General features: G+C 40.1%; 1 protein-coding gene across 3 annotated transcripts in view; it reads right to left on the bottom strand.

The window, feature by feature from the left end:
* The window catches only part of C14H16orf78 (chromosome 14 C16orf78 homolog), a 126222-nt gene that overhangs the window by 78993 nt on the left and 19436 nt on the right, over positions 1-27793 (bottom strand). For all 3 annotated transcript variants that reach the window (XR_008447135.1, XR_008447136.1, XM_054049221.1), the window contains exons 3-4: positions 27067-27239; positions 15829-15990 (exon numbers count right to left, since the gene is read on the bottom strand). The gene's annotated coding sequence lies outside the window, so the exon portion shown is untranslated. The remainder of the gene's footprint in view (positions 1-15828; positions 15991-27066; positions 27240-27793) is intronic.

Raw genomic sequence — 27793 nt, 5'->3', positions numbered from 1 at the left:
CTTCTTGACCCCATCCCCACACCAGTGATTAGACATTGCTGCTCTCCTTGACCTTGCTTAGACTTTGTTATCGCTGAGTGGAGTCTCCTTTCACATGGCTACAAAGGAGCTGAGATCTATTTACTCTTTCTTTGGATTCTGTACAGTGATATCTTTTCCAACTCCACAGGCAATGGTATAGGTGGCTTTGGCATTATTTCTGGTTCTATCAATTGGCTCAGATCCAGAGGTACTTTAAGCGTTTGAGACTGGTATTGGTTTTCCCAGAAAAGTATATTATAAGAAGACTTCTTGATTGCTAATACATTGTAATTGGAACCGCATGTTGTTAATATAGCGCAGATTTCTCACAGAATTCTGTTGAGATTAATCAACTCCGAAACAACCAACCCATTCACAGCACAAGGTGTTTGTGAGTTTGCAGAAAGAAAAATCATGCAATGTTAAAAACATACTGACACAAGCAAGGAAATATACAGATAATGAAGAAATGTATCTTCCAACATCTAGGCATAGCAGGTGGGTGAAAATATGGCTTTCTTACATTCCTCAATTGGACCCAGGTACTGGTGGGCATATGATATTTTTTCCTCTCTCTAATTTCCTTCGTTCTTGGGGTGGGTGGGTATGTGCGTACATACATGTGTCCATTTATGCTTTTTTCTGGTAGTTTTGGTGTGTGATTTACTTCTAGAGTGGAGTAATTCTGAAAAGCCTTCTTTGTATTTGTTTCTGGGAGGAGAATAATTTGTCTGAGTCATTGATTAGTGATAAACCACCTATTTAGAAGTTGTCTTAATCTTTGGTATGTCTGTTTTGAAAGTCACTTCCAGTTTTTTTTTTTTTTTGAAGACTTGCAATTATACATGTGTTTGTTTCATGTAATATTTCTCTATTTAAAAAGTCAAATAACAATAAAGAATAAAGTAATCTATATTATGATGCCTGCATTCTCCAGAAAGCTACATCCTGGTTTAATATGTTGTCAAAGATCATGTCAGGTTGTTACTGATGCATCTTTTCACATAACAAAAAACAAATCAGAATTTGATGTATGATATGGGGCAATACAGGAACAAAATGTGGTTTTTTGTTTGTTTGGGGTTTTTTGGTTTTTTTGAGCATTGATTCCTTGCTACCTATGATAATTAGAATTGTATGTTCAGCCCTTCTATAACACCTTTAAAATGTAGGTTAATAACACATACACCAGTGGAATTATAAAAGGGCCAACAACAGTTACAATCCGTTTGTCTAAAAAGACTGAGCATTAGTCTTCCCATGAAAATGAATGTGCTGTGGGTCAAAAGCGGTTCCTGCGTCTGCTGTATTTCCCAGGAAGGTGGTTCTCTGTATAGCACACTGGCTGGGGTACATAGAAGATATGAGACTATTCTTTCAGCTCAAGTGATAGAGGCCTGTGCTTTTGGTGATGAAAGTCCCAGATTCAGTTCTCATTGAAAGATGAGCCATATTTAGGGTTGTTACATCTGTACTATCTTGCTTGAATGTTGGATTGGCTGCTAAAGTTGAAGTGAGGATCCTTGACTCTATGGTATTAGAACCAGGCCATCTCCAAAGGATTTGGTCTAAGGTAAAGACTTTTCTATTGTTACAAAATCTCATGCTTTGCTGCTATCATTTAAAAATTCTCTCTCTCATTAATGTGTGTGTATATGATAGGAATTTTAAATATAGGGCAATTTTTAAGCCCCTAACTTTCAGGATTGTTGAATACCCATTCATATGTTTAGCCTCCTGCGACAATGTAGCTAAAATATTCCAATTAAGCTAGCTAGTTTAGTTTAGGGGACTTGAATTCAAAGGGCAGGCTCAGAAAATGGTGTGCTGTATAGTTGTGGTCCTTCCTCTGGTTTAGTCATTAATCTAGTGCACACATAGGATCAGACCAAAATACATGCAGAAAATTAGCTACTATACTAGGGACTAGTTTTGTTAACATTCCCTTGATTTGACAGCTGGAGTAGATGAATGTCATTCCTGACCTTTTCAATGTTACAGCTTCTTCACTCTACTATTCAGACTCCTGCAGCTGCGGTATGGAAGTGAACTTTAATAATCTTTCCCAACACATTACAAACAGTTATTGTTTAAAGTAATATAAAATTTAAGAACCTTTCATTTCACTGCTATTTAAACTATCAAGTAAATGTTAGCAATTAAAAATGGTGGGCATTTTCTGACTGCTTTGGTAGAATAATCCAATATTAGGTCTCCAGATTTCATTGTGATTTTATGACAACGGAAGAGAAAGTATACTGGCCAGACACCATAATTACTGCTGGAAGCTCCTTTCCAAGTTCTCCTATTAGTAACTTTTATTTAATATTATGGGATCAAATCCTGTGTTGATGTGAGGAGTTCTATGGAAATTAATAATATAAGTCTATAAAAGCTGAATTCCGAATACATATATTTAAAAATGATTGGACCAGATCTTTAGCTGCTGTAAATTGGTATTGCTTTATTGAAGTCAATGGAATGGTGTCAATTTACACCATCTGAGGATCTGGCCCTCTTCTGAAAGTAAATATGATAAAGGAACCCCCCCTGTATGGGGATATATGATTTAGGGTGTGTTCAAAGTGACTGCACTGTCCTTGTGCGATGGAGAGGAGGTGGCTCCTCCTCTCAGATGGAGGGGAAGTGACAGCTGGAATAGAAGAGGAGTACAGTTGAGGGATAGAGGCAGGCAGGGGGGGAGGCTTAGAGAGAGAGACCGAGAATCTGGGATTAAATGGAGAGAAACATGGCAAGGGGAGGGGGGCAGCCAGAGGGACGGAGGGAAACCAGGGTGGAGTGGAGAGGCTGAGATTGGGCAGGACAGACTGACATGCAGGAGAGGGGCCGTCAACTTAAAGCTGACTGGTCAAGTCAGTCTGTGTCTGATGGATGTTCCTAAGCATCTGCACCTATATGTTCATGAGCATTGGATTCAATCATCTCCTGTCATTGATACGTGTTGTCCTGGAGACCCAGAACAGGAGAGTCCAAGATCCCATGGGTCTGGTCTAATGTGCACACCCGCAAACAAGCATCACTGGAATCAAGTCCATCTCTACAGGAAGTTGAGAGGTGCTTGAGGCTCAAAGACTGACTTGGTCGCTAGACAGAACCCAGTGAGAGATTTGGGAAAAGGGGAGCCTTGAACTAAAAATAAATAATTATAATAATAACCTGTTAGATAATACATACAGAGATAATTTTTTTTATTTAGAGGGTTATATTTAGTGAAATACACTTAGTGGTAACTTATAGTCAGTGTGTGTGTGTATTCAAATCTCCTTATTATTATATATATTCTTCATATATTTAATATTATTGTAGGTAGGTGGAATTCAGTTCCATTTGTTCCAGTTTAAATAACATCCCTGTTCTGTTGGGTGGGTTTGGGTTTTTTTTTTGGATAACCAGTTCTATTATCTTGTCTATTATTAAACAACCTTTTATCACAGTGTAACACCCTTCCCCTCTGCTTTCACCCACCAAGTAAATTACACCACCACTGTGAGATACCATTGTTAAATCTTGGTCGGTGGTTTTGGGACAGGGTGACCCTCAGATGTTTTTCAAATTATAAAACAATAACCCTACTCTGAAGTCAGTTTACAATAAATTTAATAAATCAGACATTTAAAATAGCATTTAGCATAATATGATCAAAAACATCCAGTTCTGATCTGAGTTCAGAAAACAGCTAATTTTATTAGAGGAAAATATTATTCATCCACTGTACTATCATGGCAAAGCATTGGAATTTAAAACAATTACTCTGTATTTGTCATGTGTATAGTTTAAATAGTGAAAATAAAGAGCTGTCTAAGGGGAGGTATTGGAGCCTTTCCAAGGAAGTTTCAGTATGGTACAGTCGTTTTTAGCTTTGTGGCCTGGAGATAAAAGTGCCATGAAGATTACTCACCCCAGCAAATGGTTTGTCAGAAAACAATGACTTCCTTAGATTCAGAGCATGCATGGAAACTGTAAATCCAAAAGGTGTCAATTTACTGTTCAAATGCAGCTTCTCACTGCTTTGCTGGAACCACTGACACCTGTGACCGGTAGGGCTGTTTCTGGAAATGCAGATTCCCCCTTTTTCTAAGCTTGTATTAGGAGGCAAATAGTTTATAATTATTTGCATTGCAATAGCAGGTAGGAGTGCAGTCACGGACCAGGACCCCATTGTGCTAGGTGCTGTACAATTGTGGAGCAAAGAGGCAGCCCCTGCCCCAAACTGTTTCAGTCCAGCTGGGTTTGCCCTCAAACTCTGAATAGGCTACTTTTATGCAACCAGTGTCTAGTTAACAGAATACAGAAGAATCTTTGTGCTAAATTTTGACTGATAACTGGAAAATTGGTTGTGAACGCTGAATTTGGGGAACTAGAGACTAGGTAGAGCTGATGGAAAATTTCGGAATGTTTCCTAATGTAGATTAAAATTTTCATTGAAATTTTGATTGAAAAAAGTGGATGATATTTTTGTGAAAATGTTCACAGAGATGATGATCTCTTGTTTACTGACCAGCTCAAAGAGTGGCTGAACAAACATGAATAAGAAACCAAAATGCACTCTATTTGTTTAACCAATTGCTGATTAGTTGTAGTTACTTTCTAATGTGCTAGTAAATGTACTGTATATTTTCTAAAAATAACTCACTCAGCCTCTGCTGGTAAATCAGCTGCTGAGATTGTCAGTTTTGATGTGAATTGAATATTAGGAAAGAACAGGTTAGAAAAGATCTAAAGATGGATGAGAGGCAATGTATTTTAGAAGGGGGGATAAATAATTTAGAGCATTTTTGCTCCTGGAATACTATCCATTAAAAACATTATCTACAATGAGGGGTTTATATAATTTCTATAATCTGTTTTATACCAGGTCCATCACCATAGCATAAAGGCTGTTCTGACGGGACAACAGTGGAAATGTCAAGTGTTTCTCTCCTACAGTGTTCTTCACAGTGTTCGTTCATACCAAGTGAAGTTTTTTCTGTGTGGACTTTGTCCAGTCTACTCTTCTTGTAAATATGGCCATTGTTGTATGTTTATATGTAAGAAAAGAAAATACATAGGGCAGGTTGTGGCTTTTAAGTAACAGCACTGAGTAGGCAGGTGTTGTGGAGCCACGCTGCTCAAGGAGGAGGACAAGAGATTGTGTCCTTGCAAGATCACACCCTGGCCACAAGTGAGGGTCATAAACCAACAAGAAGGTGGAAAGGTGAGAGGAAGGACAAAGATGACAATGATTGGAATGGCTTACCTAGGGAGGTGGTGGAATCTCCTTTCTTAGAGGTTTTTAAGGTCAGGTTTGACAAAGCCCTGGCTGGGATGATTTAGTTGGGGATTGGTCCTGCTTTGAGCAGGGGGTTAGACTAGATGACCTCCTGAGGTCCCTTCCAACCCTGATATTCTATCATTCTATGATTGGATCATGTAGTTACTCAGCAAGGCATGGGTATGTTAAAATTAGTTTAATTTTCTCTCACTTGTGGAAGATATGGCAGAAGTTAATATAGAGGAAGAATTTTAATAAAGAGAAGTAAGTGGTCAGGAGAACTTGTTTGGGGAGGGCATATCATGAGCTGGGGAATGCACAGAAAAATGTAGGTGGAAACAGGAGATGGCTGTTAATGGGCATTATGGATGGCATCACTGGTGCAGAGGAGGGAATGGTGGGGCGAACATGAAAGGAGACAGAAATGGAGATGCCACATGCTAGTATTTTTGTTTTTGTTTTGTTTTTTGTTCCTTGAGTGAATGACTTACAAAACTAACTAACAAAACAGGGTACCTAGATTGTGAATTGCATCTATTACAATCAGCATTATCGTTTTTAAAATGTGCTTTCAATTAACAGTGAAGCATTTGGGCTCAATATTTGCTTTTCACAAGACTAGTGCACTTGAATGTTTGTCAGAAAGGTTGAGAATATGATCAAATGGAAATTTGCTTTAGAATGTGACTAGATATTCAGGGAAAACTTTTGCCACTGTTTATTGGCCCTGCATTATCTCTTTAGGAAATATGTGAGTGAGCTAATGTTCAGCTAGATCAGATGTAAATCACTGCAGCCAGTAACTATCTTTGAATTGCTGTGTGGAAAGAACAGTACGACCAAGCTTGTGAAATGGAGATCCAAATCATCACTGATGTATCTCCACTGATACCAGGAATAATTTATGTAGGCCAGTGGCTATCTCAGACTTGACTGCAGTAATTACAGAAGAGCTCAACAATAACAACCCCCCTGCCCCTCCTCTCATTACTCACAACCGGATCCAGATGGGAATTCTGGTAAAGTTCAGTTTAAATTAGCTGCTTTTTAATATATTCTTATAATCATTTGAAAGGCTCATTTCAAAGATATCACATAGCTAACAGGGTGGGAGCCCTTCTGAGAGTTCAAATAGCTTAGCGAGATTAACTCATTAAATAACTGCACATCACTCAGCAGCTGACTTTCTTGAAGAATGTTTATGGCATTGGGGAAGAATCTTTTTCCCTTTGAAAATGCTCCTGTTCTTTAGACCATTTGCAGCTGAATATTTTATATATCGGTATTTTTTTAAATTGTTGAATATCTTTATATTGTTGCATTTTCCTTCTGAGAGGATTTTAAGGTCCTTTCTTTTATCACTCCAATTCATTTTTGTGATAATAAATATTTCTTATCCACATACAGGATATTCCAATACCTATAGCCAGAGCTGGTGGGTGGTGGTTGATTTTGGGGGGGGGGAGTTGGTGTGACCTACATCATTGCCTACCTATCACAAGGTGGGATTGGCTTTTCAGGGAGTTGGGCTTAACTCCACCTATGACTAATTAGCTACCTCCTACATGACGATGGATTTATTTTTTTTTGATACTCTCATAGCCATTACATCATAAAGGCACTGACAACATACACAAGGTTCTCTACAACTGACCTTGAGAGAAATTAATCCCAGCGCAGATGCTTACAGACCAGCTGCCAAACCAAAACATTCTGCAATACAGACAACCGTAGCAGATAACTTGGAATCAGCACAGCTACCGCCAATGCTAAACCTGCATCATGATGTAAAAGGGCAAGATGGGGGGGGGGGGGATTTGATGCCACAAATAGCCTGCAGGTCACCTGGGCTTCAGATAAAAAACCAGCAAGGAAGTCGGGTTGGGGAGAGACACCTGTTGGGAACATGCTGGAGTCTGACTCAGGAAAAAGACCTGGGAAGTAGCCAGGCAGCATGATCCGTTTTATCTGTTTGATTTATGTTGAATTGTTTTGGTTTTGAGGAATCCCGGAAGAAAGGGACTGAAATTCTGCCACTGTTTGGAACTTTATTTGATACACCAGCCAGCGAGTTGGCCCTCTGGCTTACGTTACCTGTAACAACCCTTCTTTTCCCCCAAAATACATTCCCCAAAAGGTAGGGTGACCAGATGTCCCAATGTTATAGGGACAGTCCTGATTTTTGGGTCTTTTTCGTATACAAGCTCCTATTACCCCTCACCCCCATCCCGATTTTTCACATTTGCTGTCTGGTCACCCTACCAAAAGGCCTTCTTAAAAGAGGTACTTCCTGCAGTTCCTGAGAAGGATGAATAGCTGCTGTGGTAATGCCATAGGCAGGCAGTCTGAAAATGACATCAGGGTGCCCTATTTTCAAACAAAGGTGTCTTAAAGCCAGCACTGAGACACTCAAAACAGGCACATTCCTTCCGTGTGATGCGCCTGAACAATTACATGAAGGATCTGTATATCCATTTGTACATCTGTACATCTATTTGCTGAAGGCACAGAACAGTGGTTATTAGATACTATGCTCCTAAAATAGCTTCACTGAGGAGGGTGTTCAATTGAAAATATTTTTTTCCTTATAATTGGTGCTTTGCACACATTTTTCTCATTCAAAGTTTTCTTAAAGATCTTGCCCTCTGTAGGATTGTGTTTAAAGAGTTCTCTAATGGTTAGCAGTCAACCCTCCAAAAGACTTCTCTGATTTAAAGGATGCCCTGTGAAAAAATTCTGCAAATACCACGGGCTTCTCATGCTTCTCATTTTTTGTGCTGAGCAAAGCTGGTCAAATTTTTTCAAGTTTCACAATGTCGATTGAAAAGAATAATCAGTTTTTAATTTTGATTGAAAAAAGTGGGGAGAAAATATTGACATACATTTTCATCCTTAAGGAAAACTACATCTGAAGCTCTTTCCTCAATTAAAATAAGTCATTTTTAGAATATTTTTTACCTATTTTAACTAAAACTATCTGAAAACAAGTTTATCTATATCTATATAATTAGCATAGTCATATGACTTGTTTAGTCAAATTGTTAGACATACTCAGCCTTCTATGCAGTAGGTCACTAACTGCACTCCCAAATTCAGTGCAGCAATTACATGAGGCCCTGAACATCTGGCTTTTTAAATATTGGCTTCCAATTTGTTGTTCTACTTTCTTGCTGTTACAGCAAATCCCCGCAGCCTTGGGATACAATAACGGCAATGCAATGGCAGAAGTCCCTAGTGGATAATGAACAATACATCCTTGAGATCTGGGTGCATTCAAAGGAGGTCCAATATTTAGCCAGATGCAGCAGAGGTAGTCAATCAAACTAGAAAGCAGAGGTGCAGTAAAGGTGTGCTTCAGTGCTGATTGTTCCTGGCTGTAGGTTTGCTTTTACACCACCACAGTGAAATGGGGCCAGAAACCAGCCCCATCCACAACTGTGTCTAATATCACCTATGTCAGATCATACTGTACCCCAAGAGAAAAATAACATGAGCAGAACCTCATGGTTACTTGATGCCTGTTAGCTGCTTGCTGCTGCAAAGAAGATCAGGAGGAGGCAGAAAGAGGGAAAAGTCCCATGCATGCTGGATACCTTCCCATTTCTGACACCCCCAGGTAATATCAATGTTTTTTCAGTCACATGACTGAATCATACAGAACATGTGGCCTTCAGGGAGAGAGAGGGGAGTGTGGGCTGTGTGAGCCTGTGAGGCAGAGGGGAGGAAGCATGGGGTGCATCACAACATTTACACCGAAGAGTGAGTTATAAAAAGTGGTATGATGCTGGCTAGTGAGAGGAAGACAATACTGGCTGGATCCCGGGTACAGAGTAAAGAGTCACTATGTCCAGATTGGATGGGTAGGAAGAAAATCAGCCTGTCTTGTGTCAGAGGTGGATGACTACATCTAATATGGGAAAGTAGAAAGGAAAAATCCACTTGGGGGGGAAAGGTAATAGGAAGGGCCAGAGTTGGGATCGAGTTTCAGATATCAGATATTGGCTTCTGTTGAGATCAGTGACAAGATTTATTGATCTTGATTAATATTTACTTTGAGGGACTCAGTCTTGTGTTGAATTAAAACAGAAGTCAATGTGTGGTGGTATCTGCAGTCTATTACAGAAATTAATAATGACAGATTTAACAATATTCTTCTGATAGTGGTAGAAAGTAAAGTATGCCATACAGTAGGTAGTGGATCTTAATCTACCAATTTGAGCACTTTCATACTGTGGCATATTGCATTGTGTGCTCTAGAGATGAAGAGAGTAACATAGCTTAGGTTAGTGGCATAACCAATTGATTAAATAGTGCTTTGATGTGAAGAATTGCTCCAGTTATTGATCTTTGAGGTCATATTATAGTTGAAATCTAGGACTGATTAATCAAATGGTCATTTTTAGCCAAGCAACTTTTGAATCCTGGGTCTTATTATTGCTTCAGACTCTTGTTATTGATCTCCCATGTCAAAATAATTGAACTTTATGGCTGACCACTGATACTTCCTGAGACCACATAATTACTCCCAATCAACCATGAGCCAATAGAAGCTGAGTATGTGCAAGTTCTTGGAATATCCTGTATATAAATATTCTTCCAAATGAGCACAAGTCCTACAATGTGCCAGCCTATTCAGTAAAAAGAAGAACAGGAGTACTTGTGGCACCTTAGAGACTAACAAATTTATTAGAGCATAAGCTTTAGTCCACGAAAGCTTATGCTCTAATAAATTTGTTAGTCTCTAAGGTGCCACAAGTACTCCTATTCAGTAGTACACATGCACAGTCCTAAGTTTAAAGATAACTACATCACACAATATTTAATTCTAGATAGATACATTTTTATTATAGATCCTCCTATAAAACATGCTTGGTTATCCTCTTAGTCACCAATCCGGCAACTTGTTACACACAACTTGTTAATGCTGTGCCTTGACTGCCACTTAAGGGCAGCAGTATGTACAAGTTGCAGGACTGGGGGCCCTGTTTTGTAATATACATTTGTTTGACCCAGGAAGACTAATGATGATTCAAAATGCTGTGACTGCCTAGGAGAATGGATTGATTATATGTGCTTTAATACCCAACTACTGCCAAAATTCTTCTCTCCTGTTCTTGCAGGAGAGACAAACGTTGCTCTATGCCATCATCCCCTCCTTTATTAGGTTTCTTATCATGAATAATATGTTTGTCTTGTTTACACGAATAAAACACTGTCCTCTCCATGGGCATGCTCATACTTGTTCTCTCCATCTGAGTGGGCCCTGAGAGAAGATGCCCTAGTACCAAAATGCATGGGCAATCTCTTCTTCAAAAAGCTCATGCTCTCTGACCTCACATAAAATCCCAAGCCTTTGTACTGGAGGAGGCTGAAAAATAAACAAGTCAAATTCTTGTCCCAAAGAATGTTTCTGCTACTTCTCTTTTTAAAAAACTCCCTGGCAATCTGAAACATAAACAAGTGTTGTTTTGTAGAATGAGTTCAACAAGTCAAAAATCTTCACATCCTTTCCCCATTGTTGATAGAAAATAAGATCTCTATATATAGATGGCAGGGTACTTATGTGATAAATGTCCTAAGTGTAGGTAATGAAAACTTCATGATGCCTTGTTGATAGCTTTTGTTGTCAAATTCATATATCAAACCCTACTTGAAAAAGTGCATTGGCTTTACTGGATTGTGTTTACCAGACAGTCACTCTGCTGCTACTAGTGCTTTTATTCACTGCATTTTTTACTAATCTACTATTTTAGTCATTTTTCTTTCCTTTCTTTCTTTTAAACAGCTGGTGTAATTTGTACTTGATTTTAATAGCTACATTAATATCCAGGCAATGTAGGGACTGTAAATCCATTATGCCTTTTGCAGCTTTTTCACTCTTCTTTTTGAATATCTCCGAAACACATTTCTGCATGACTCTTTATAAGAGACCTTCACAAAAGGAACAGCTTCCTTTGAGACCTGGATATCAGCAAAGCTCTTCCTAATCTTAAGAGGGCAGTGGCAGAGGAAACTCCCTATAATTACTAATGCTCAGCTGTCTTTATGGTCAAACCATATTTCCCAGATGTCATATCAGACAGGTCAGCCTCTCCTTCCAGACCTTGGTCTGTTTTTCCTTATCACCATGGTTCTCTCTTTCAAGTTTGTGATTGTCAGCCATGGATTTTTCTATACCAAGCTCTTTGCTCAGTTTCAACCCTACAACCACCATCTCCAGCAGAGACAGAGGCTAAGATTCCATATGTGACACTGCATAGTAAGAACACCCAACCACTGTGTTTCCTAAAGGATAACTACAGGGGTTACAATATAGCTAAAGTAATATTTACTAATTAAGAATTTTATACATTAAAAAAAATCCAAACAGTTTTTAGAAATGCTGACCTCCTTCCAAAATGTCCACAACACTGATTTGTGCACCACAGTCTGGGCTGCCATTTTCCTGATATTTCCTAAAAGGAGGTATGGTCAATGGATTTATCCTGTCTCCTTAAACAGGGGCTGCTGTGAAGAATGTCTTCTCCAAAGTTATATGGAGCTTGAGCAGCAAAGGAAGGGTGTGTGTGTGTGTGTGTATGCTGTTTTCTCCATTTTTGTCTCTCAGGGAGCTTCTCTAACCTTCCTCTTGTCTCATTTTCCAGAGGTCTGGCCAATATCAGAGCCCACCAGTCAATGGATCTCTGTTTTTAATCCCCATTTTTAGAGGGAAGAGGCCAGTATGCCACCCAATATGTGGACAGGCAGTGGGCTGTAGTTTGGCCTCAGGCCTCTGTGCGTGTATAAGTCTTCCAGCTCTAGTGCCCTTCCCTCATGACTGTCATGGTGACCCTGTTGCTCCATGGAGGAGAAGGGTCCTCAGAATGTGTCCCATTCTTCTGGCTTTGCCTCCTGCCTCTACTCCTCAGTGTGGAGGCTTGTAGTACAAATCAGCTGAAGGACAGCTCATTGCAGGCTCACAGCAATCTGCTGAGCAGAGACCTATTCAAGCACATCCTATTCTTCAACCAAGCTTCCCTGTGTTTTTGGAGGCTGCTCAGTGACACATTCTAGCAACCCCATAGTCAGCAACATTCTATGTGGCCATGGTCTGGTGATATGAATGGTTCCTGCTTTGAGAATTTCTGCAGCAGGCATAGATACTTTCCCTTTATGAGAATATTTTCAGTCTTCCAATGATTTACCTGGGTTCTAACCCCACTGCTGCTGTGGAGTGCTACTTTGCAGAAGACTCACAACCATGAAATCCTAGATAGCAATGGATTTTGTATGACATGGTTTCCTGCCTGTTGTACAATTGTCTGTACATTAGTTTAATTTTATGTGATCTTGCTTATAAAAAGAATGTGGGAAAATAACAATTGCGTTTATATATCATGTTTAATTGAAGGATCCCAAAGCACCTTTTCAAACACTAAATTTCACAATAGACCTCTGAAGTGTCTACTTATTATTATAAATATTCCACTATTGGGTAAACTAAAGCACAAAGAGACTAAGGATCTGAGCTAAAACCTACAGTGGCCTACATTTTCAAAAGTAACGATTGTAGGTGCCTCAGATTTAGGGTGTCCAACGTGAGACACCTTACAGATGATTTCATGACAGTGCTGAGAACCCAGCTCATGAAAATCAGGTTCTTTGGGTAACTCAAATTGGGAATCAAAAAATGGAGGCATCTAAATCACTAGTCACTCTTGAAAATGTCAGCCATTCATGCCCTAAGTGATTGACCAAAAGTCATGCACAGGCTAGTCTAAGCAACAATCCCTTACTAATAACATTTTAGGACTTGAGTTTTCAAAAATGCTGACCAGCCAATACACCATGAAAAGTCCATGGGAGCTGTAGGTGTTCATCGCCTCTTAAAATACACTCTTTACATTTTTAAATTATACCATTTAACTTAAAATTTGGCCAACCTCTCGCTACCTGCTCCCCAAGAAACTAACTGAAGTTATACCGACTTTGATTAACTAATTGATAGCTATTGATGTGAACAGAATGCACATCTACACAGGCTTAAATTTGTGCAGCTTGAAATGTTTGACACATTGCAACTTGGAAATCCAAGCAAATATATATAAATATGCAAAATATTAGGTGCTGATGTTACTTAAAACACTTGTAAAAATAGCTGGTAGACATGTTCGGTACATATTTTTGTTATATGAAGATACTGTGGCCGCTCCAAAACTGTTTTTTCCATGATAATAAAAGGCACCAGATTTTCTTTCTTCCTTCCTTCCTTTCTTTTGCAGCCTCTTACAATTTTATTACTTTTAATTAATACGTGTATTTAGCTGCATTTCAGAAGAACATGCGATGAAATTGCTAAAACTTTATCATTTTGATATTCCCCTGATTAAAAACAGTTTAAATAATTTGTTCTCCCTTTTTTTCTATACAGAAATAGACATCTGAGCCACTAATTTGTTTGCCTTCTTTGAGGCTATTCAAATGTAAAAGAGATGAGTTAGCGGCCTCTGGCAATGGGGGCTATAATAGAGATGCTGACAGACTTATTTATAGTTTGGTGAGGCTACCAGGCACTGCAAATAACACTTTTCACTCAAAGTTACATTGACTTCTTTAAGTAATAGCTGTAGCTAAAAAGCTTTTTAAAGCATATATTAACACAGTTCATGTGTAGATGGGTTTGTTAGTCCTAGCCAGGATACCATGCCAGTGATTGCCCAGATACTATTCTGCTTTACTTCAAAGACACAAAATTGTTTTATCTAATCGTCTGCCTTAATCACTTTAAACATACTGACAAGCACAGTTGACCAATTAATAGAGCTTATGCTCTTCTTATATCATTTGTTATCCATGATGCTCTTCCTTCTTGTAATTGCCTTTCAATTTTTCATGACTCAAAAATGGAGGCTATACATAATGAATACAAATAGCAAATTGATTAAATGTAATGTACATTGTAATGCTAGCTAGATTTTTTGCTTGTTCTTAATTATAGAGATCTGGCAAATTCTCATGAAAACACTCATGTCATAGAGCAATTTAGATTTAACAGCTATAGCAGTACAGCTGACCCTATTTTCTGTTGCAAAGCACATGTGAAAAGGAAGGTGAAGGCCAACATTGTCAAAAGTGGCCACAGATTTGCGGTTTCTTGGTTTTTGTGTGCTAATCGGAGACACCATCAGTCTGATTTTCAGAACCTGGTGAGCACCCACTAATGAACTTACTCCTCAGCAGCTCTGAAAATCAAGCTCAACACTGAAAATTTGCCTGTAATTTCCCATATACAGACAAGCCTTAGGTCCTGCTTGAGTCAGGAAATCCAAATGAGTTGGCAGACCTTTTCAGTGAGACTGTGTGGGTGCAAAGGTGTGTCTGCTCATTTGGAATCCACAGCTCTTTGTAGGAAGGGGCCTTTGTAGGTACTAGGAACACTAACTGAGGAGCTGGCTCTGTAAATATGTAGGGATTTTTATTTGGGTACTGTGACAGACCCAGACCAGTGAGGTACAGGAGTCTGGTAGAGGGCAAATATACTGGTCACTGGATGAGTAGTTTTCTATTCCCTGAGTTACCAGAGCAGGGGCTGTACTAGAGTAATCAGGAACCTGCTACAACCAGTTAAGGCAGGCAGGCTAATTAGGACACCTGGAGCCAATTAAGAAGCTGCTAGAATCAATTAAGGCAGGCTAATCAGGGCCAGGGCCGGCTCCAGGCACCAGCCCACCAAGCTTGTGCTTGGGGCGGCACCTGGAGGGGGGCGGCACGCTGCGGCACTCCGGCTCCGGGGAGAGCGGAGCCCTGGCCAGGCACGCCGCCCTCCTCCCGGCGCTCTGGCCGCCGGGGAGAGCGGAGCCCTGGCCGGGCACTCCGCCCTCCCCCCAGGGCTCCGGCTGCCCTCCCCCCAGGGCTCCGGCCGCCCTCCCCCCGGCTGCCGGGGAGAGCGGAGCCCCGGCCGGGGCTCACCGCCCTCCCGCCGGGGCTCTGGCCGCCCTCCCTCCCCTGCTGTGTGGGGGGGGCGGCCGGAGGCTTTTTTGCCTGGGGCGGCAAAAAAGCCAGAGTCGGCCCTGATCAGGGTACCTGGGTTTTAAAAAAGGCGCTCACTTCAGTTTGGGGTGTGAGTGTGAGGAGCTGGGAGCAAGAGGTGCAAGGAGCTGAGAGTGAGAGGGTGTGCTGCTGGAGGACTGAGGAGCACAAGTGTTATCAGACACCAGGAGGAAGGTCCTGTGGTGAGAATACGATGGTGTTTGGAGGAGGCCATGGGGAAGTAGCCCAGGGAGTTGTAGCTGCCATGCAGCTGTTACAGGAGGCACTATAGACAGCTGCAGTCCATGGGGCCCTGGGCTGGAACCCAGAGTAGAGGGAGGGCCTGGGTTTCCCCCCAAACCTCCCAATTGACCTGGACTGTGGGTTCTTCCAGAGGAGAAGGTCTCTGGGCTGTTCCCCAACCCACATGGTGAATCTCTGAGGCAAGAAAATCTGCCAATAAGCGCAGGACCCACCAAGATAGAGGAGGAACTTTGTCACAGTACATTGAGACACAAGTAACTTACCTCAGATCATTCAGTGAATCAGTGGTAGAGCATGGATAGCCCCAGCCATTCCTTCCAGCAATCCCTAGCTGGGGTAAATTTTCATAGCTGCATTCACTTCAGTGCCAATTTTCATCATCTCAGAGTCTGTTCATCCCAGTTCACACACTGGAACACAACTGCCTGATAAATACAAAATAGTTTATTTTCTTTCCAGTCAAATGTTATAGTATAGACAATAAGCATCAATATTACTAGCCTCAATTTAGAAAGTTAACTGACAATGAAGCCCCATTATTTAATTCCTCATATTTCTGCTTTCAAAAATAAAAATAAGATTACTATGGGCATTATTTCAAACAAGATTTTGATCAAAAACATTTGAAGAACTAGATGAAAATGTGCTGCTGTTGTTGTTACACATCTCAAGATGAGGAGAACCTTTGAAGTAATTGCTGGCCTGAAATGATGGACTTTAATCTGTATGAACTTGCATATTGAGAAGTCATGAAAAGACGACAGTTAAAACCTGCTTCTTATCAACAATAGAAGTAAGGAACCAAAGGTTAGACTCAGGTAGAAAAATGGTGTTATGCATGTTATTTCCTACATATTTTCCAAGGAACTATTTATACCAGGTACTGAGGAAATAAAGGAAAATTGACAAAGCAATTATCATTTCTAAGTAATGGTTCTTTTCTGTTTTAATTATCTATTATGTTTGCCCATGGATTCAAATTTCAGAACACTTCTTGTTGGGGGAGAAAGGTAACTTTCCATCAGAAAGATGGATAACTCTGAGACCAAGAAGGCAGGACCTTGGCTTCTACAATGTGCTGGTTATATGGACTCTTGTTCTGGAGATCCAGACGTAGGTGTTAAATAGCCAGCTTAATATGTTAATTAGCGAGGGGCCTTTGAAGGTTCAGAGGTTTGGTCTGGATAAACATGTAAAAACCTGGACGCTTATCCTAATAATCTGTTCCCCCTTCAGTCACCTTCGCTTCCTGTTTCTTTTTTGCACGAGGTGGGGGCTTCTATTCTATTCTCTGGCAACCCCTTAGCTCATCAGCTTTCCCTCTTTCCCCACAATCTGAAGAAATAACCTTGGGAACAGCTTTTCAGGCTTTAAAAGCAGTCTGATTGCTTATTGGGGACTGTGGGAAGAGCCCCCCCCCCTCTCTCTCACCTGTAGCAGTCTTCAAGGGGAAAATGCAGAGCTTTTTGTGCCACTTTAAAAATTTGTATTGACTCCTTTCAGATGATCTTGTGGTCCCTTCTTGCCTTAAACTCTCTGACTCTATTCTAAATTGTTTGGGGCAAGGGCTGTCATTTACTATATAGTTGTAGACCACCTAACACAATGGAAACCTGACTTGATTGGTCTCTAGGGACTACCCCAATATAAATGTTAAATAATAACATATGGGCTTAAATGTGTAATTTCAAGGTAATAACAAGTGGGAGTTATAAATGTAAATACAATGGAAGACTAGTCCTCTGTTATCTATGATAATGTATTTACCTCCTGGGCTGGATGGGCTAAGGCCCAGATAAACAATAAACCAAGGACAATCTCCTTTTTTCAAAACGGAGAGAAAATCTTCAGTAACTTCTGATTATACGCAGATTTTCTATAAAATCGCATTTGTTAAAACTTTTACTCGTAAACATGTTAAGTTTCTTTGAACTGTAATTTTTATGCATGTTTTCATATGTTCAACATACATACACTGCCTTACCATTCATTCATTGTGTACTCTAAAAAGAATTGGTTAGAGGCATTTTTCCTTACTCCTTGTATTAGATGGGTCAATCTGGTGAAGCAACATATTTAACCTCAACCCAGAACAAAGAAAAGTGTCAGTTGGACACTTATCATCACTGCAAGAAGTTGATTTAGGTTGTTATTGTTTTTTCCTATTGGAATCTGGTGTTCCACTTACTGAGTGTCAGTGTGACATGGTATGTAAAATCCATAAGGGTCACCATTACTGCTGGAATTCTGACCTCCAGTAAAGTTATTTCAAGTCTAAACAATGATTCCACTGAGGTGTTTTTTTTTGTGTGTGTTAATATGGATAACTCTTGGGGGGAGAGATAGTTCAGTGGTTTGAGCATTGGCCTGCTAAACCCAGGGTTGTGAGCCCAATCCTTGAGGGGGCCATTTGGGGATTTAGTTAGGAATTGGTCCTACTCTGAGCAGGGGGTTGGACTAGATGACCTCTTGAGGTCCCTTCCAACCCTGATATTCTAACTTACAATGTTACCAGCCCAAGAGCAGAAGGGAATACAACAAAACATATTACCCTGGGGATAGGCAGGCAGGTTCAGAAATGTTAAGAACCCGCAACCCCAGCTCATGTTCCCCAAGATTTCCCCATTCCTAGGACCCAAACATTCAGTTAAGAGCCCTGTACCCATCCCAGAGGGAGATGAATTGAACTAATCATTCCTTAACCTTCCACCTGCTCTTAGCTGCTATGGCAGATTTTCTTGAAGGAAGGAAGGCCTAGAAGCCTGGTTCCCTCCTTTGAGGCCTTCACAGAAATTTGGGAGGTCTGTTCTGCCCTCCTGGATTTTCAGTTGGATCCTCCCCTCTTGCTTTCTGAGGTGGGATGATCAGTAGGTTTGTTACCTCTCCCCAATCCCCTTGAGGCATCTTCTGGAGAAAACCCAACCTTACCTTAGAAAGGGAGATTATATTGTACATTCAGCAGGGGCTGCAAACTACTTGATTGCCTTTGGAATATCACGGAGGGAGATTCCCAGATAACGCTGATGATGTCAAAGGGGTAGCAAGCTCTGGCTCCTTCCCACTACAAGCGATAGCGTATGGTACTGGAGGAGCATGGGTAGAGTAGCTTGGTTTGGGTGTGTATGGGGCACTTCCACAGTTTTGACTATTTAGCTAAACATGCAGTCCTTTGAACCTTTGGAGGTTCATTGTTACTAGCAAAAACCAGGGCAAAGGAGGAAAATACAATAAAGGGAAAAAGTGCTGCCTCCTTTGGCATGTATTTACTTTCTATGAACAAATGTGAGATCAAAAAGTGAAGCAAGTTGAGCAGTATATTGCATCTCTGAGCACATTAGCTTATCAAACTATGGCATACATATCTTTGTTTACATTCAATTCTATAGATGTGGGTGCTGTGTACTCTGTGAAACAAAGACCAAAATTTGATGTGTACACCACTCAGAAACTGAAATTCATCCAATGTTTGGTACAGATACATTATAAACTGATCACAGATTAATTTCTGTAATTACATTAACTAGACTCTAATTCTCTATTAAACATTCCCTGAATGACTTTGGACTAGATTCTGAAACCCTTACTCACAGTATGCAGCACCTTACTCCACAAGTTGTTCCATTGACTACTGTGAGATGACTCATTGACATAACACAGGGGATCAGAATCTGACCTTTTTGAATTTCTTTTAAAGATGACTTGAAGAAAAGTATGGATTTGTATCCATCTTTTTTTCTTTTGTTTGCTTTTGTATAAAGAAGATCTGAAAGGTGGGTTTTTAAATTACGTTTGTGTTTTTTTTTTTTCTAAGCTTTAGGAATATAAATCTGGGTTTTCCTGATTTTGCTGCATATTCTCTTGTAGGTAAAGAGAGCTGGAATTGGCTTTTTCTCAGTTTTTATAATTGAGAGAGTGAAGTGATTTATTTTACCTTTTTTTTTTCCTCCCACCAGTTTGACATTTAATAAGGGTTAACAAACAAAACAAAACAAGAAAGAAAAGAAAAGGCAAAAAGCCAAGCATTTTAAAACAGTCTGACAAACTATCTTCACTTCTCAACTGCTCATATTTTCACTTTTCTTGGTACAGTACTTGTGAGGTCATAATCCTATTAGTTCTGGTTTTGGTAGTTTTTCAGGGTAAAATAGGGTAAACAAGGTCTGACTGCTAATGTAAGAAATAAGCAGAAATGAATGCACTCACACAAAGATGTTCAGGTCTCCTTTATACATCACAATGAAGCAAAAAGGACAAAAACACAATTCTCCCCCTCGCCTCTCATCTTTACAATATACTTATGATCAGAATAATTCAATTCTATTGTGGTATGTTAAGGCATATTACCTGTCTATCCAGCCATTCATCCAAGTACTTCTGTCGCCCCCCCCCTCACCATATTATCTGAGCATCTCCCACATATTAAACAGAAATAATCTTGTGCCCTTTTATCTCTGCCCAGCCTGTAAAAGAAATAGCTTAAGTTATAGAGGTTTTGAGGGCAGGCGTTGCTTTGTTTGTTTTTATTGTTGTGTTTGGTGGTTGTTTGCTGCGAGGGAGAGAGATTTGTTCAGTTTTTGAGAAAGTGAGATTTATATCTTTGGAGAACCGTGTCATACTAAAATGGAAACTATTTTTAATACACATCATTTGAAAGGCAGAGTCCCTTTTTAAATGCTTTGGAATTCACGTTATTATTATTTTTTTTTAATGGCCTGGAATTCATTACAGCTGTATGGAAAAGCCATACACCTCTACAATCATAAAAACACATTTAGACACCCCAAGCAAAATGGATGCCACATTATTTTAGTTTATTATTCCTAGTGGAGTACAGATTGGTCTTCCTACTTTGATATTTATTTATACCAAAGAACTACAAGAACATAAATGCCACTCTTGGGATAATCCTAATGCTGGGGATCAGATAGAAAACACATTGCATCTGCATTCATTAGCAATAAAATGAAGGAGTGTTTAGGTATAATCCTCCTAATAAAGGACATAGTTGAAGGTCAAGTGTAGTCTTCAGAATGAACGTGTCAGGGAAAAGCTAAAAGAGTTGTAGTTTTACATAAAAAGGTTTTCTTGAAATAACTAACAAGGGAGAAAATAAAACACAATTCCTTGGTTCTGTTGTTTCTTTCTCTTCAGGGCCACTTACAGGTGTATTCAAAAAGATTCTGTGCTCTTCAAGACTTTGGTGCTCACATGAAAAATTAATTATTGTTGTGTTGCTAGACAAAGCCTTCTTATTTTGCACTCAGTGAAGTAGTGAGATAGATGGCAGGGGATGGTTCTCTGAGGCCAGCACACAGCTTCGCACCAGAACATTTATTGATATGGGAAAATACCCGCGTTTATCTGAAGACTGTTAAATAGGTAGGATATATGCAGGGCAGTACATACTGAATAACAGGGAACAGATTCTTGACAAAGGAAAATGTCAACCAAAATAAATGCCTAGCAGTAGGCTGACCCTGCACCATGCACACAGGCTGCTGCGAGATTTCCACAGAGCCAAGTGTAATGTTAATCTACTTCCAGACAATAACTAGCAAAAAAAAGTTATCACTTGAGGGGCCAGAGGCTGACTTCAGACTGTCTGTATATAGCAGAAGGACAAACAGAGCGGATATTACACCTGTGCTCTGAAATCTACACTGACTGCCAGTTCATTTCTGATTGCAAATTTAAGTTGTTGGTTTTCATCTCTAGAAGGCCCTCAGTGATTTGGGAGCTGGCCACCTGAGAGATCACCGCTCTCCTCCTGTGGCAGCACAAAGAGTGTGTTCAGCTGAGGGGCTCAACTTGATAGCACTCTGGTTTAATCACATAGTGCTTGAAACAAATATTTTCAATGTAAGACCCTTGAATTTGGAACTCTCTCTTGTCTTAGTTGCCTGGGTCTGAAAGCATCAAAATCTGGGTCGTCTTGGAATTCTATAAGGGTCATCTGCTACTCCAGCCTTTCAAGAGACGGTATAATTCAAATAAGGTAGGATGGTATTTACTAATCCTGACACCGTGAAGAGCGAGGCTAGTCTGTTACTGACTTATTTCTATGATTCATCATGCATACTAACCAAGACCATGAAGATGTATAGTTTGGTCTCAAATGCAAACACAATTCACTGTACTTTGATTTCCTTCTGCATTACTCCCAGGGAAGAGCAGTGTTAACTGGGGGCTCTTGCTTTTGGCGGAAGTTAAATATAGTGAAAGTTGAAGTCAATGGGAATTGAACCCCTGCAGCAGAGGGCAGGAATAGGCTTCACATGGTTTAATTTGGTACAATGTTTTGGCTTACAAGTTCTCTTCTAAGAGAGGCCCTGAATATAGCTGATTATACCTGGTTTCAAGAGGCCTGAAGCCACATTCATATCAGCTGGTAATAGCTCTTTTGAGAATTTCTCAATCTCTTTTTATATATTTTTGAGTTTGATTTGACTTTAGTTTGTTTGCTCAAGCACTTCTTTTTACAGTTCTTTTGAAGCTCTCCTATCTGAAACTGTGGCTCTGAAATACCTTGACTCTTGTACATTTATCAAAACCGGGGATCGTGAGTGATTGAACTGGCTAACTGCCATTCTTGCAGCAATTATTTTTTTCCTTGTGGATTCTTAGATCATATGCCTCTAGGAAGAGTGTGTGTGTTTTTTAATATTGTTGTTATGAATGTTGTGATATTGCGGTAATGATTTTTTCATATTTGATAATAAAACTTTGATATGATAGCAGTGGAAGCCTTGAAGTAGCTTTAATAATCTATTGATTTCCGAGGGGGGGAGGGATGAAGTTCTTAACTCTGCAACCATCAGATTTTTATTTTGTGGGGGTTTCTCCCACTGCCTTTGACCACTGTTGTGTGCTGAATAAGTGTCTGCCTCTTAAATACAGTATACAAGGAAAAATGTTTAAAGGGTCCTGTCCAGTTAGCATAAAGTGACTTCAAACAGCACCTCCTGGGTCTAATTCTGCACCATTAAAGTCAATATGTGGCTTGCCATTGATTTCCATGCGCGTAGGATCATGCCCCAGTAGGGGACATCGAGGATGTTTCTAACGCATGGAAGCTATATTCTAATCTATAAAGTAAAATTTGAAATGAACAGTTAGGTTCAGAAATTAGTATAATTTATGTCATCCAGACTGTAATCTCTTTAGGGCAGGGACTGTGTGGGTTTGTTTGTTTGCAAAGTGTCTTGAACTTTTGGGCACTGTTTTAAAAAACAAAAACAAAAAAAACCTGAATCAATTTGTGGAAGTCCAGCTGATGATTGGCTCTCAAGGGAGGAGGTGAAATCCATTCCACTACCTTCATCATAGCAATATTCCATAAGAGATTCATAACTTCCAGATGGGAAGATTAGTTTTCTAACCTTCTTGTTGTGTAGACTGCATTCAGAGTTTTGGAAGACATGACAGAGGGACAAGATTACAGAAGCTAAATAAGGAAACTATCTGCAGTATTAAATTGATCACCAATAAAATGTTTACATTTACCCAGAACTATCACATAGTAACATCTGTTATTCTGCAGTAGGACCTGATTCACAGGAGTAATTCCATTGATTTAATAGGTATAGTGTCCTTATTTCCTATACATAGACTTGGCAAATATTCCATTTTTAAATGGTGTCCCTGGTGATTTATGTCCTCTCCCTGATGGATAGGATTGTTCCTGAAGTATATTTCTTCTGCCTTGTCTGGCCTGACTTTGCTCATACCTTTTGATTTGGGATACTAGATTCTAACAGAAAGATAATTATCAGGTATTGTGGTTAAGACATAGGACTGATGTCAAGAGGTCTAGATTATATTCCTGACTCTGACAATCAATTAAACATGCTAATGACAAGTACTACTTCTCAGCTTTGTGTTCTGAAGCCTCAGGACAAGACACTCTGTAGGAACAATATATTCTTAAAGGACTAGGGCCCCAATTCAGCAAAATACTTGTTTTAGGCACCTGCCTAAGTTCCAGTGAAGTCTTAAGGATGTGCTTAAATGCCCTTCTGAATCAGGGGATGCACTAACCCCTTCCACACATCTGAGAAAATCAAAGAGCACAATCTGGTAACATGCTGAGATCTGGAGAAGTGTTCAATTTATGCTTTTTTTTATTAATCTTTGAAAGGGCAGCAGTGTCTGGCCCTTAGAGCACATTCTTTTTTTAGCTTCTTTCAGTATTTAACTCTATAGATACAAATAGAAATATTTCTAAGGGAGAAGCCTGTTCAGTTGCCCAACCTATTTTAGATCCAGGGCACTCTTGGCACTGCCCACACTTCATTGTGACAGAGGCAGATTGGCTGTCAATAAAAAGGTTCTCTCCTTTGATAGGTTAAGAAAAAAACAACCATAATCCAGCCCAGAAAACGCATCTGGGGAAGCTACTCCTTCTAACCCTGTGAGACTATGTGAAGGGAGTTTAGAAAAAAGCAGCTCATTGTGAGTCAAGTTTGGCATCCTTTTTCTGTATCTCGTACACCAGATCCTGGGACACAACTAAACCAGGGGTTTTGTGCACACGACAAAGGTGGCTTGCAGCTCATCATTGCACTTCCCTGATCCTGGTGCTGCTCTTTGCTCTGAGCTGTTAAAACAGACAAAGCTGGGCTGCTTTAATTTATTCTTCCAGGCTGTGTACGCTAGAAAGAGATGGAAAAAAGCAACCAAAAAACAGATTAGCACAGGCATTCTGGCCATGCCATTTTCTTCCAGCCACAATCCCTTTACCCAAGTATGTTATGCTGGCAACAGCGAGGGCAAACAGGATGGGTTTTCACTTTTGTATAACATTTATAGAGCCAGCTTGTGAAAGCGATGCTTATAGAAATACAATACATTCTGCTGGGCCAGCCCCACCTACAAACTATAGCCACTTGTGGACAATTTGTAGACATTTAAGTGGTTGTTCTATATCTGCATGACTTGACTAAAAGCTTTACAAAGCTCTTTGGTCAATTCACTGGTGACCTTGAAAGGTTCTACTACATGTGCCAATGATTATGCAGTGTACGCATTACCATACCAGGCACTAAAAACCTGACATTGAAAAACTCACAGGGAGAAATACAAACATTTCATATGCAAAAACAAGGAAGAATATTTTCAACCTATTGATTCTACATTTTGGGCTGCTGAAAATCTAAGTAGACTTCCCTATTGGTTAGGCTTGGCAAAATGGACATTACAATAAGAGACTTTGCAGATTTATTGATTGAACACATGAACATTGAACAAGCTAAAGCAATGAAAAGATTGAGTTGTTGTTTTTTTAAACTGTCATTGTTTGTTATTTGTATTAAAAATGTATCACTTCAGTAGCAGAAGCCAAACCATAGGTTGTACCTATCTCAGGGCTATTCTCGTCATTTGCTATCACATTGTAACCCTTCAGGCATCTGACTTTGTGCCAACCTGCCCTGGAAATATTAACAGTGGGTTATGGAATAAATACAGAACAATGTATGGACACTGGTGATGGAATGCTAGTCTCCAACAGACTACAGAATATTTAAATTTATCAGTTATTTCTCAGAAAAATCTTTTAGAACGTAGCTGTCTAATAGCAAACTGTCCACCCCCTACCTTACAGCTTGGTCAGTGAGAGTTTGAAATGGCTAACTCTTTTTTTGTTTTTCTTGTAAATGTTTAGACTTTCTCCCTCCTGAAGTGCCAATGTTGCACACCCAAGCATTCAAACATCATGAGTCAGGCCCCTAAAAATCATGAATAGGATTAAAATCATGAGATTTATTTAAAATGTTGGGGGTGGATTCTTTTTATTTACTTTTGGATTTTTGAACCATTAGTAAGATTTTCCTCTAACTACGAGGGCTAGAAACTTACTACTTTTTATAATGAAAGGTGAGACTTCATAGTCTCATGACTCCAAGAGGGTGGGGCTTTAAGAAAAACACCAGATATCACAACAAAAGACCAAGGGTAGGCAACATTGAGTAAGTTGTAAATGTTGCCACAGGATTTGGTAATAAAATGTACATATAAGAGTGGAGAAACTCCCTGAGACAGCTTTGTAGTATGTTCATCCTGCTTTGTCTGGCTTTGCAACTGTGAGCTGGTGGAGTGACGCAACAGAAACAAACATAAATGCTGTTGAGTATAGCCAGAAATCAAAACAAGTTAATATAGGCCAAAGAACAGAGTACGTGAACCAGGGATAAGAAGTGCCTGATATGTGCTGTCCTTTGCAATATAAAGCCCACTGTAACAGAGAAATTGTCTTTGGGCAATGTGGGCTCAGCCCACTGTGTGTTATGGGGCCCTCTAAAACTAGGAATTGTAGTCTCAGGTCATGTGTCTGGGAGAAGCATGTGACCTATAGGAAAACAGTTATAACTTAGGCTTCCTGCCTCTGAGGCACAGAAGAGAGCCAGAGTCAGGGAATGAACTGGGAGGAGGAAGAGCTCTCTATGTAGGTCAGGTGGCTAGCCTAGGAATTGGTGAAGTTTTAGTGTGTGTCTTTCCATTCTAATCCATCAGCCCTCTGCCTGGTTATGGAGCCTGCAGGTGGCTCCACTGAAAACCCTAGGAGAAGGGCTTTAGAGAACCTTGCATCAAGGGATAAGAGACTATTTGAACCAAGCAAAAGGCTGATTGTAGAGCCCAGAGGGGGCTGAGACACCCTTCAAGGGGAGAGAGAAAGGACTCTGCTCAAAAGGGCAGATGTGAACCTCCGCTCCTGCCCAATGAGAACTGCTTATACTTGTGAGTTTAATAAACCAATGTCCAAGAAGGCCCAGTTATTTGAACTACATGGGATTGTGTGCATTCATAAGGGAACCAAATTGGGGGGGGGGGGATAATATGTAGCAGCAGATATAGGAGATGACAGGGTAGGATGATACCCACACAAAGAATAGAAGTAAAGCCTTTCAGTAATAAACAAAGGGAATCAATGATGAATTTTGTTTCATATCTTGAGAACACATTAAACTAAATGTTTTAGTTCCATGTGGTTATATTTTATATCACAAAGTGTCAGAGGAATAACTTTCCTTTATATAATTAAACTGTAATATGAAATCCATACTAAATCCTTGCATTCAAAGTGAATTGCAGCATCATAGATAACTGCCACCAACAGTGTGCAAAGCGAAGGTGTGTTAACACAGAACATCACCTGAAGCCGCTGCAATCACCATCTTTATCTCCCACTCACAAAATCAGGACTTCCCTGGAAGCCTCCCAAAGACAAAACTGAATATGTTGGGTATCAATATATCCTAAAGTCAGCACTGGTGATAAGGAAAGTAGCTACAGCACAGTTCACAAAGAAATGGCAGTGAGAATATAAATGTTTTCAATGGGAGTAGAAAGACTTAAAAAGAAGCTAAGGGAGGTTTTATGGGAATAGACAGATGAGTGGGACAATCCACATGAGGTGAATAATACAGCTGGAAACTCTTGAGGGGGTTCTGCTCATGGAGTTTATTCCACATCATCTCTCTGCTCCAGTGGGAGTAGTTTACTACCATGTGCAGTAGAAGCCAAGCCTGCAAACCCCATAGATGCATAGGAAAACAGGGGTCAAATGCATGAACTCAGGAATCCCCCATCCTTATTGCAGGGTCCTCTCTTTTCCCACAGAAGGCTGACTCCTTTAAGAACCAGACTGATAGTCGAATCCTCCATGGCTGTACAATACCTGACGAGAGAGAGAGAGAGAGTGGAAGACATGGTTGCTTATGGGGAGAAGTTTGCAGGCATTTTCTAGTGAAAATCCATCAGATAAAGGAGGAGAGGGAGGAGTCATGGAGAGTGGTTCCTTCCTCTACAACAGCATCCAAATCTGCAGATCCCCATTTACCTGGAGTTGCTGTAGAAGTGCTCTATGGATTCTAAGTGTGCAGGGGAATAGGGAGCCAAAGAGGAAGCAGCATGAATTGGCTGTTCTGCTCTAGTTTGCCTGCTTTTACAGCCCTCTGCTAGTAGACTGGAGGGTGAGCAATGGGCTGAATGTTTTTAGCAAAATAGCTCCAAAGTCAAACACCACACGAAAAACAAAGTCAACATTTTATGGATATAAACTAGAGATTAATGATTACCTGTGTCTAATGCCTGAGGGCCTGATTCAGCTGCTATTAATGTCAATGATGAAATTCCCATACTCTAGGTCCTGATCCTGCAATCCAATCTACATAGGCAGACACTTGGATCCTTGTGGAGTCCCTCTGAAGTCCATGGGGCTCCACACAGGCA

This window comes from Malaclemys terrapin, chromosome 14 (genome assembly GCF_027887155.1).
Source record: "Malaclemys terrapin pileata isolate rMalTer1 chromosome 14, rMalTer1.hap1, whole genome shotgun sequence".
In the NCBI taxonomy this organism is placed as follows: Eukaryota; Metazoa; Chordata; order Testudines; family Emydidae; genus Malaclemys; species Malaclemys terrapin.
The sequence above is the reverse complement of the archived record's forward strand: the minus strand, read 5'-3'. Positions and strand labels throughout refer to the sequence as shown.